This window comes from Amblyomma americanum, chromosome 5, assembly GCF_052857255.1.
Source record: "Amblyomma americanum isolate KBUSLIRL-KWMA chromosome 5, ASM5285725v1, whole genome shotgun sequence".
NCBI lineage: Eukaryota > Metazoa > Arthropoda > Arachnida > Ixodida > Ixodidae > Amblyomma > Amblyomma americanum.
Window position 1 is genome coordinate 185,155,468 of NC_135501.1, and position 12,359 is coordinate 185,167,826.

Here is a 12,359-nt window from a genome sequence, read left to right on the forward strand (position 1 = left end):
AGATTATAGTGCAGGTTGCTGTGTCCAACCGATGCCCTGATAACGGGTGCCATAGTCACCCGTTGTATCAGACTGGCCGCTCTACAACCACGCGTTCTTTCCTCTTCTTTCCGCGTTTAATAATCTGACCTCAACTTTTCCATGCGCTTACAATCCTTTCAGGTGTCAGCATAGTAGTGGAAAGTTGTTGCACAGGCCGCGAATCCTTTTTTTTTTTACAGTGCTAGGCGTAACAGCCTAGTTCCCACGTTTCGAACTGACAGTGGTGATGATGATGCTAGGTTTTCATGGTGCAAGAGCATCAAGGCCAAAGAGCGCCAAACACGAGGTTTTTGGTCGTATCAGGTTAAAATATTTACATATGCTAAAATCAACGTGGGGTGTAAGGGCCTAAGAGTAGTGAGTATGTGCATGATTATAGTGTGTCAAGAGGATGTTTGTTTTAAAGAGGTGTTATGTATGAAATACGACGCCAGGTAGCCACATCCACAGTCCTTGATTGAGCAAGAAGAGCAAGTCATCTGGCAGCTATGGGTAAGCTCAGCTTTCTCCTCAGCAATGAGGAGGTGCTGAGGTTACTTGAAATAAGAGATCTCTTGTAAGAATCCCACATGCGTTTAAAATTAATAAAAAAACCCTATCCAATGAAAACATGCGGTAATCGCCTAAAAATAAAGAAGGGTGCACTGGTATTTTAAATATGTATAGTTCAGTAAAGTGCTGTCGTCATTGTGTATCCAATCTGGGGCATAATATTAGTGTGTGGACAACTGAGATGTGGGCTTCGCCTCTCGCGCATTTTGGTGCCGGTGTATCCTTTAAACGGTGTGAATGCGATGTATGTATGTTCTATCCTCAGTCTGGACAGAGCAACTTGTTTGAATCTATTTGGTTTTTCTATGGCATACCTTCCAATTCTTGGTTGTATTGTGCAGTTTCTTGTCTGTTTGTTCATCCCAATCCTGCTGCCACTCTTAGCGCAGTGCAGTCCTAATATGCGGTCTGAGGTCCTGCTATGGAAGCTGGTTCACATCGATACGACTCCGCTCAGCAGCTGACGCAGCGAGCCTATCAGCTCCTCATTCCCATCGATGCCACAGTGACCTGCAGTTATATTTGGTTTCTTTCAAAAGCTGTTATCTTCGTCAGAGCGGTCGCCTGGTCTGCCTGTAGCTGTGTGAGTACCTATGCAATTTTTTTTCAAGTTCTTTCCCTTCGGCTTTTTTCATAGGACCAGGGTTTAGCTCTACATCTCCACAAAGCGGCAAAAACCCATTGCGAAACAAGAGAGTCAAAAGCCAAGCATCTATCCCAAACAATATAACTGCAACCAAAGCAACGAACCCACTGGTACATTAAACGCTTGTTGAGAGGGCACGCTAATCTTACAATTAAGGCGTTATTCGGCGGTAGCAGAGCGAATATTTCATGCTACTAACATGTTACTTAGAGGAAGAAATATTGGCAGCGCACATGATCATTTTTTTTATTTTCCAATTTAAATGAGAAAAAGGTACTGTGCAGGGTCTCATAGGGCAGATTTATTCAAATCTTTTTCACTTTCACTCGGCCGTTTCCTGCAAAATTGTTGGGAAAGTGTCAGCTCTGAATCCGCACTAGCCCATGCAATTCGATACTATTAATTCGGCACTGGTGCGTTAACGCAGCTTTGGCGCCCGTATTCTTGGAAGCATAGAGAGCGCGTATACATGATATCAAAAAATAATCTGACAAAGCCCTTAAAGAAAGAAAACGGAAGCTCGTACATCAAGATAAATTATAATTCAAGCAGCGCCTCCGTAAGTTGTAGAAAAGCGATTGAATGGTATTTTGAGTTCTTGCTTCTTCCGTAATCTAACAAAATGTCAATCAGAGATTACATTTTTAAAGTTCAGAGAGATAGCTTAATAAAGCAGCAGTTGTACTGGGACTAAAGGTGGATTTGGTATCATGAGGAATTAAATGACAAGTTTTCAAATCTTGGGGAGGGGGGGTGGGGGATATGCTCGAAATTATATTCCTTTTCTTCTTTTTTTTTTCGCGCAGGAACAACCGGTTTAAGTGCTTCCTGCTTTCATCTACAACCTTAAGTAATAATTAAGACAGAGCGAGACCGAGCGAGGAGGGTAGGTCATTGCCAGTGTACGTTAATTGCCAGTCTTTTGTTCTCGTAGAGATTATTACATATTATTGAGAGGGGGGGGGGGAGCAAAATATATGCATGTATACAGGAACTGCGGCTTCAGCAACTTTTCCCAGTGTTGCGCTATCGCCATTTTACGCGTATTGTTTGTTTAAAAGATAATATTCTATTGCCCTCCCTAGCAAAGTAGGTAATATTTTGAATTCTTCTAGAATTGAAATGCACCTTTTAGAAATAGTCCACTATCAACTCTTCCGGATCTATCTTAGCAACATGCTCCGCTTCAGCTTTTGAACTTTAAAAATTTTTAATAAGCCCCACGCGGTTTTTAATTTCAACTAAATAGAGCGGGAAAGCGTCATCACTCTTGTCAACCGTGCCGCGTCGCAAGCGGAAAAGCATTTCGGACTAATCTATCTTAAAAATAAATAACCGCACATAAAATTCAATACTTTCGCAGTGCGAACGCGCGCTTAGAGCACCCTGCGCCTTGCGACGTTCCTTGACACGATACTTCAATTCAATTCATTTATTTCATCACATACATGACTTGGCGAACCCATATTTGAGTATCTGCACTTGCTGTCAACAAACTGCAGCAGCCGGTCCTACACCGTTCTCGGCTTCCGTACTCTTTCATCAAATAAGGTGGATTGTTGAGCTAGTTGGTGCATGATCGAATAAATGGCAGCGGAAAGTAAACGAAGACATCGAAGAAACACACAAACGAGGACGATGCTGCTATCGTCCTCGTTTGTGTGTTTCTTCGATGTCTTCGTTTACTTTCCGCTGCCATTTATTCGATCTTTCATCAAAGCACAGAAATTTGTCCAATTGAAACCATAACAAATGTGAAGTGCGTCTGTAGCGTATTTGACACTGTGGAAGTTTCTCTAGTCTCAGCAGTGGCTCAGTGATTATGGTGCTCGGGTGGTAACCCGAAAAACGCGGGTTCGATCCCGGTCGCGGTGGCGAATTTCTTTGGAGGCGAAATGCCACCCTTACATTTTTGCGACCGACTATGGCGCCCCTCATATTTTGGTACACTTCGGGACGTTAAACCCCATAAAACCAAACCATGTATGCCGGTCGGGACGTGAAGAAAGAAAGCGACGCCGACGTGACGGTTTGTATTTAGTCTTCCTGCACTAATCCGGTCTCACACGCGCCTTTACAACCGGCGTGCCAGACAGGTTTCCCTCCTATCACACCTATTTGCACCCTTAAGGGTGCAAATCAGCTGTCCCCAGACGAACACCCTTTTGGGTGCTGAAAAGGGTGCAGAGATCAGCACCCTTCAGGAAGGGTGCACAGCATGAAAGTTTAGAGGGCGCGCGTCAGTCCAAGGCTTTTGCTTCATGGGTGGATCAATGTGGAGCACCCTTCCAACATGCATTCGTAGAGGTGTTATGAAAAAATAGTACCTTTTAATGAGGATTCAACCATTACATCCTCTAAAGTATCATTAAGTGCGCCCTTCCTTAAGGGTGCTGATCTCTGCACCCTTTTTTAGCACCGAACAATTGGAAAAGTGTGGTAGTCTGGCGACAGCTGATTTACAACCTTAGGAATCGCTCGTTCCTAAGTTTTCTTTTCCTGTCCCGGTTATGTTGACACTCTTATAACCCATTTCGCTATTCAAAGTGATGTTCTTCGCATCCTCACATTTATCGGGCAGTAATATGAAGTAAAAGAACAGTTGGTGCTTTTTAGCGACTAAGTGAAAAAATTCGTGAGCTCTATTATGGCTGCAGGCGATGTCTGCCCAATCTGCAATGTCAATTTATGCACGGTTAAACGTGCATTAATACATCGGCCTGTCTGGCCGATGTACACCTTTCCACAGGTAAGCGGGATGTTATAAACCACCCCCACAGCGCATTTCAGAAACGGGTTTACATGCTTAATTTCACATTCTGTTGATTTGGCACATTTCTTCCTCTTGATTTCGACTAGGATGTCATTAACACGCGTTTGTTCCCTCAACCACTCTGCCCACTTCCGGTCTCTTAACGTTACACCTGTCATTTTTCTTTCCATAGGTCGCCGCGCTGTTCTTAACTTGAGCTGAACCCTTTTCGTTGGCCTCCACGTTTCTGCCCCATAGGTGAGCACAGATAAGATACAGCTGTTGTATACTTTTCCCTTGGAGGATATATGGTAAACTGCCATTCAGGATCTGGGAGAACCTGCCAAATGCGTTCCCCCACATTCTTATTCTTCTAGTTATTTCACTTTCATGATTGGATCTGCGGTCTCCTCCTCTCCTCTTTCACAGGTTCATAGATCCCAGGCGCCCTCGTACCACTACTGTCGCAGTGGTGCAGCGGTTAAGTGATGCGTCATTACCCCTGTAGACGGCGGTTTCAAACACAGCCACTGGCGGGCAGGGTGTCACGCGCCCACCATCGCGGGCGCGCCACCTGCTTTTTCGCGACACGAAAGGACGGATGCTGCCTTTTATCAAAAACGGAAGCTCCAATGATATCGCAGAATTATTTGCATTAGAGTCCAATGCCTCTCAGATCTCCGATCATTTACCTCCTTTGCAACCTGGTTGCTCCGATCCACCGTTCGGGGTGAAGTGAACGTGTCCTCTGGATTCGTTAAGGCCAAACATATAGTCCTCTAGGTCACCGACATTTGTATGGATTACGTCGGCAAAAACAGCACCCATGTCAGATAAAGATGCGTTTGACTCCTCAGACAAAAGTCCAGCGGGGTCGAGACCTGTAAAAAACGTAAGATTTGCCAGGCGTAGTTTGTTTTCTCTTAACACAGGTGTCTTCTACAAGGTTCCTAACGACATGCCAACCTCTGACCCGACGATTTTTAAAAAAAAAAACACTCCCAAAGTTTCTAAATGCCGTATGGTCCTTGGCTACTCACCAATAATGAGGTGAAACCCATCGACAGGTTCATTACGAGATGCTTAATTTTCTGTTTTAATAAAACATTACATTGTGAACTGCAAGAAGAAAGCACCGGAGCTTTTCTTGTTTACTACATGCTATCTGAGGATATTTTCAGTCAGCGATTTCATTCGAAAAGCAGACAGACGCGAAAGTGGGCATGTCGGTCTACCGGAAACGGGTTCTGAAGCACGATGACTGCCTCGCGCGATCTATAACCAGGACCGGCCTGCGCATCATTTTATCCCTTTTCTTCCACATCCTTCCTTCCTTGTAAAACATGGTAACCGGGGTAGCTACTGAGGGTTGTCTAGGTAGCACGCGTTTTATATCTTCATTACCTCTTCCACTTGTTACGACATTCTAGGTGCGCATTTCGGAAATTAAAACCAAAGTTTTGTTCATGTTTTGGTTTTGTTATATTAGTTCATCATCCTATCTTGTTGCTCTGCTTCTTTCTATCTTACACAATGCGCTGCAGTTCTCCCGTGAGTTCCTCAGCAGGGACATATCATCAGAAAATGAGGGATCACAAAAGTGTTTTGCGAGCATATTTCATCCCTAGCTCCTGCCAATCCAGCTTTGTGAATATGAGAATGGCTCTTGTAAACTTGCAATTAATGGCAGCGAAGACATTGCCACTTTCCTTGGTACCCATATTGATAGATATTCTATAACTTTTATAAGAAAGATGATGGTCGCTGCGCTGTTGCCATATGGTCTCGCATATTAGAAACACTACTCAGGCAAGCAGGCACGCTTTCTAGCAAACGTCAAGATGCTCATTTTAGTGAACTGTTGCACTCGGCTTGGTGGCAGCGATAGCAAGAGGCTCGTTTTGTGGTAGTCTGGTTCAGAATCAGCATCCCACTACCACTTACTGAAATATTCACTACTTGGTGTCTCAAAGTTCGCGACGTACCTTTGCCTCATTTTGTATTCATCATTACCTGGAGCTTGTAAGCAATGCCTGCTGTCATGTTCTCGGTAATGAGGACTTTTTAAGCAAAAAAAATGGCTGCGGCTTAGCTCATCTAACCCTTGTAATGCAAGCGGAAGCGTTGGTAAATCACCCGGTTAAGCCTCCGCTTAGCTGCACTTAGGCCTGGCTAGACACGCAGACACGCAGGCTGGCTCGAAGCACAGTCTAACGACGGACCACGTTGTTCGTTGGGCGTTCCGCACTGCCAGAACTCTTCCAGCGGCTCGCCAGTCTCCGCCTTGGTTGCTTCTAAGACTCGTCGCTGTCTTTCGCTCGCCGTTGAGCCAGGCGAAGCTCACGCTCTTAATCGGTTTACGCTCTCTAACGATCACTAAATCCATCGCACGGTTGTCAGTGTTTACCAGATGATCTGACTCGGCCTGTCGTCTGCGAGTACGCACTCTCGATGACGTCGGCTCCGGCTGATTTGCTTCGTCCATAGCGAGACACTGGATAGGCAGCGCGCAGCGGCCGAGGCGACGGCGGAGCGCGCGGCTGCAGCTGCTGCGGGTCACGTGGTGCATCACGTGGTTATTTACGCAGCTCCACTCTTCCTTTTCAAGGCCATTAGTACAGACGCAGCGAAATCGGCGCCGCTAGGCCAGTAAAGCTTTCGCTTTAAAATATTTTGGCGCCGCTGTACGGACTCGAAGTGAATTAAAAGGAGCCGAAAGTGAGCGACCTTCTCCCAGCTTCCCAAAATGCATCTTGTATGGTTTAATCGGAAATGTTGCTGGAAACATGCGAACAGGCTTTGTGGATAAAAAAAATGTAGAGTTAAGCTCATTGGCTTAACGCTAGAATCGGTGAAGTTAATGTACCTTCGGTCCAAAGAAATAGCACTGAAATCTTCCCTGGATCCAGCCTTAGGTTGAGCATTTCTCTGTCTCCGCCATGACGTGCTCCTTCGACGGTAACCACCCCTGGGTCCTTCTGCTGGCAGCCAACTTCCGGTTGCGCATTCCTCCGCTTTCGCGTTTACCACCCAAGCCACCAGGCCACTCGTAGCCTACTATCCAGGAAGGTAAGTCGCTAGGCGGGTTGGTAGGTCGATAGGCAAATGGGTTTGGGTGGACTTTCACATGGATGAATAGATAGATAAATATGTGTTAAGCATACTGCCTAGGCGTACCACAGCCTTCCGATGACCCGACCTTACCTGTGATCCGTCCAAGCAGCGACCGAGTAGTATTCTCATAATGCCAGCCGCAAAATCCAGCAACTTGTGCGCGCCAAGCTGAGTCCTATCAGACGGATATGTTGTGCTTGCAGAGTACACATTGGGCAATTGCATCTCACGCAGAAGTAAAGACAGCAGAACCCAGCAGAGTAGTATTCTTGGCAGCTGCATCGTAGTCAGGCATCTTGGCTCCGTTAGCCCAATCAACAATTAATACACTGCAATCAACCTGTGAAATAAAAATTTCCATTAGATACAACTACTTTCGACTGGAGCGACAACACGGCAGGCAGGTAATAGAATATAATCTCTGTGATCTCTTTTTGAGGGTTAATGACACTGACGTAGACCTGGTGTGCTGCCATCGACAATTTTAGATTTTCCTAGGTTACAGTGCTCTCAAAGCGAGCCGGAGAAGGCTGTTGCAGGTCATTTCCTCTCAGTAGTCATGTAACGCAAGCGTGTCCTTCTATTTCATTTCAGGAACGCGCACTGCAAATACGGTCAGTGAGCGGGCATTCTTCGCAGTGCGTTCGGTCAGGCTATGTGTTTGAGGTGGCTTACCTTCACCTTATGTGGGATCTGGAGAAGGCGCCTTGAGAACCATCACCTGACAGGGCCCGAAATGTGAAATGAGCAACAAGTAACCGCCTTCCAGGACACAGAGTCGGAGAACGTGCCCCATGTGGTAATGGAGTGCCACACTCGGACAGTGAATACCTTCTTTGTGGAGGACGAAAATTCAGGAAGTCTGATCACTGCATTTAAACGCTGAAATTTGTGCACTTTTTATTTTTTTATTTATACATACTGCTAATCCCATATGGGATTGTTGCAGGAGGGCAAAATAGGGTTAGTAATAATAGTTCGAAAAATACATCATTTTGGTGAAGATCGTAAAATAGACAACTAATAGTAAGGGTAAAGCAAAGGCACTGGAATTAACTATGGAACTACAACCAAAAATACAACAACGCAGAATAACAATACAACGAACTGTATCATAACCATATCGAAACAAGGCAAATTAATCACACAATAGGCGTCATGACAGCAGTTACATCGCAATAGTTCCGAAAAGAATACTGGTAGTCTGTGTATACCTGAACAAAGTTAAAATCAAAAAGGCACACAGAATAGGAAGTAATATTAGCAACACAGAAAACACACACACAAAAATATTTGCTAATTAAGTACCGAGCTCTCGATATCAGCGCTGAACTTTCCTAACGATGAGCTGCTAGTAATTGAAGGGTTTAGACTGTTCCATTCACGAGTGGCAAACGGAAAAAATGAGTATTTGAAGCAGTCAGTATAACACTTTGGAACACAGTAACAACGCCAGACGTACATCACGATAACACTAAAACTGTGAGGGTGTGATCTAGCGAATAGAGAAATACGGCGCACCTCCAGATACCGCTGGCCCCGGATCAAATGGGAAGGAAGCAGCCAGAGTCGATTTCAGTTCTTGACGAGTGCTCAGCACGGCTTCACGTGATCCGGCGTTTGTTATATGTGGGAATAAACACTTCATTAATCCTTGAAGAGCCGCGCTGAAACTCTGCGGCTGCAGTGAAAACGGGTATAAAGTATTGTACGCATAACAATAACCGAAAGTGAAATTTTATGGAATTGTAGCTTGGCTTCTCATTCTTTAGTTACACTCTTCTGGGTCACCTATTACGTGAGCTGTAAGGTCTTTAAGAACTTAGAAAGAAATCCATTGGAAGCTATTCAATTGCTTTATTAAGTGCTGCCTGGCTGTAAGGAGAGGTATCTGAGCAATGACTGCAAGCAGCCATAATCGCAGTCCCAAAGCCCCGCAAACCTCTTGACAACATATGCAGTCTCCGCCCGATTTCTCTTTTGTACACTATGTGGAAACTATGGGAACGTATGGTGGTGACCCGTCTGCAGTCGTGGCTGGACGTACATCACTGGTACCGCCCGTCACAAGTTGGCTTTCGCCCTGACCGTGGTGCCCCGCCGCGGTGGCTCAGTGGTTAGGGCGCTCGACTACTGATCCGGAGTTCCCGGGTTCGAACCCGACCGCGGCGGCTGCGTTTTTATGGAGGAGAAACGCTAAGGCGCCCGTGTGCTGTGCGATGTCAGTGCACGTTAAAGATCCCCAGGTGGTCGAAATTATTCCGGAGCCCTCCACTACGGCACCTCTCTCTTCCTTTCTTCTTTCACTCCCTTCTTTACCGCTTCCCTTAGGGCGTGGTTCAGGTGTCCAACGATATATGAGACAGATACTGCGCCATTTCCTTTCCCCAAAAACCAATTATTATTATTATTATTATTATTATTATTATTATTATTATTATTATTATTATTATTATTATTATTATTATTATTATGACCGTGATGTAGAGCATGGCCTAGATTTCTTATCCTCAATTATTCTGTTTGTTGGCCGACTGACCCATGTCGGACCGTTTTGCCACTAGCCATGCCGCCATCATGAGGTGATACACCGGACTGATCTACCCGCCAACATTCCTACCTCAATGATTTGCCTCAACATAAGCGTGTCCTCTTTGACGGATTTGGTCCATTCTCCATGCCCGTCATTTTCTGATGTTTCAGTTGAAGAGATAGCGTCTGCTGTATCTGTGTTCCCATTGATATCCCCTTCTTCAGCATCCGCTCGGAGCGTAGCGATCAGTATTACTGCAAAAAGAAAAGAAGGAGCGCAAAAGAATCAATGTCTCGTAATTACTTTGCTTTCTGCAAACTGGATCTCAAGAGTGTAGAGAGTCTGCAGTTTATAAATACATATAATCATGAAATAAAGTTTGTAACGATCTTTTATCTTCGAGTTTTATATTGTTCGGTATTTTAATATTATTCAGTGTCAGACACTGTTCACAGAGATGATTGTTTCACCGTTCTATTCTGAATGCGACGAAAGATGCAGGCTTCAGTGCTCAGTAATTATGGCCGGTAAGCTACCCTTCTCTGAGTGACACCTGCCAAACTTTGCGCGAACTTCGGTGGAAAATGAAAGAACTCCTGAAAGCTTCTATCGCATAAAAACTTCCGGTCCTACAGTTCCTCGCGAAGCAGTGTAAAAATCCGGAGCAAAATCGGGCCAGTTATACTCGTGACTAATACAAGAACGTTCTGTTAGAAGAATGATCTCTTCAAACTAGGAAATAAAGTAAAAATAAAATCTTAACGTGTTTTAAAGGAATTTTAAAAGTCTGTAGGGAAATAAGCCAAATTTTTCCGGCTACGATCACGGTCAGGACAAGACGCAAATCCGGGTACAAGAGCAGAAAAAAAAATGACAGTGGCTTAAGTTGGCTAACCCTGGAATTCAGCGAAATGCAAGCACGCTTGCCAAGCGTGGGAGGCTCGTCCATGGCAGCTCCGCTACACACTCGCGACAGCCGTTCTAAATATACCCACACAACCACGTGGCTATGAGGTGGTATCACATGGTCTTACGACACCCCCATCGGATGTCATCACGTGGCTTCATATAGCCCCATCGCATGTTCTTAAGGTCAAAGGTCAACCCAAAGGTCAACCAATGTCAAAGGCCAGAGGTCAACAAAAGGTCACTAGTCAAGGTCAGGGGTCAAGGGGTCGACACCACAACTGCACCACATATGGTCATACATGGCTAACGTGGTTGGGCTGAATGTCGTTCTAAGTCATTATCCGTCATACGCGACGACTGCTTTACCTAGCGTAGTGAATGAAGCTTTTCGCTTCAGAAAGAGAACGGCGCAGTGGTCTTCCGATATAGAAAGCCTTTCTTACGGCCACCTTCGCACAGCACGCAGTTGCTACCAATGATAATTAAGCAAGGTTTCGTGCACACCGTCTTCACAACAGAGCAGCGAGGAAGCTCCCGAGATTAGGCCATTCAGTCGTCGAGCTCTGAGCACTATCGTGTCGTATCCGGGCAGACAATTTGTTTGCCCCATCGTCGCTTAGTTCTTCAGTTAGGGTAGTCTGCGAAACAACAACTGAATGAAATATTCCGCCACCGTCTGGAAGACGTTGAAGTAACGAGCGTTAGCTGTTTGGTAGCGCAATTTATCGTCCGTGTGATGTATTACCACGTGATTAGGCTACTTTTAACCTCACGGTGAGCGGGTGCCTGCCGCTTTGAGGTTGGATATTAATGACCAATTTTTTTATTCGTTTTTGGGGAAAGGAAATGGCGCACTATCTGTCTCACATGTCGTTGGACACCTGAACCGCGCCGAAAGGGAAGGGATAAAGGAGGGAGTGAAAGAAGAAAGGAAGAGAGAGGTGCCGTAGTGGAGGGCTCCGGAATAATTTCAACCACCTGGGGATCTTTAACGTGCATTGACATCGCACAGCACACGGGCGCCTTAGCTTTTTTCCTCCATAAAAACGCAGCCGCCTCGGTCGGGTTCGAGCCCGGGAACTCCGGATCAGTAGCCGAGCGCTCTAAGCCCTGAGCCACCGCGGCGGGTAGGCTAATGAGAAAATAAAATAATTCCTGACATTTTCAGACACAGTGCACATTGAGTGGTCGTGCTACTACGCAAAGTAAATGCGCCCATAGAGGCTTATAAAAAGAAGGAGGAGGGGGAGGACAGCAAGTTGGAAGTGCGCGAAACTACCCGGCGCACCAGAGCGAGGGCAGTAGTAGCCCCTATGACAAATGTTAGAAATTCTGTTTAGCCAGCGACGCGTACTATGATTATAAGATAAAGCGCCGCATAAAGTTGGCACCTTTAGGGCAACTGAAGTTGATTGACCAATCATTTGAAAATCTTTTCTGAGATGTGTCCAGAGTGAGTTCAACTCATTACAGAACCTCGTGAACATCCAACAATCGCGCTGCCTTTATATTGCTCGCGCAGCCTTGTTTCGTTTCTTTTTATAAGGTTCTCCAAGCCCTCCTTTATTTAGTTGCATCAGAGATGTTGATAGCTATGTTAAATGAATGCGCCCGTCGTTTTTCAGAAGTAGAATTGCATTTGCAGGTTTATGTTATTACAGAGTCGGGTAACTTTTGCATTCACAAAGGCGTCAATCGTCTGTCGGTTGCTTTCCTACAGCAACGAACGTGGTTTGTTAATTATATGCGGCAAGTTCAATAATTTGGTTGCATATAGAATGCTCTATATCCTCGTCAAACCCGACGAAACA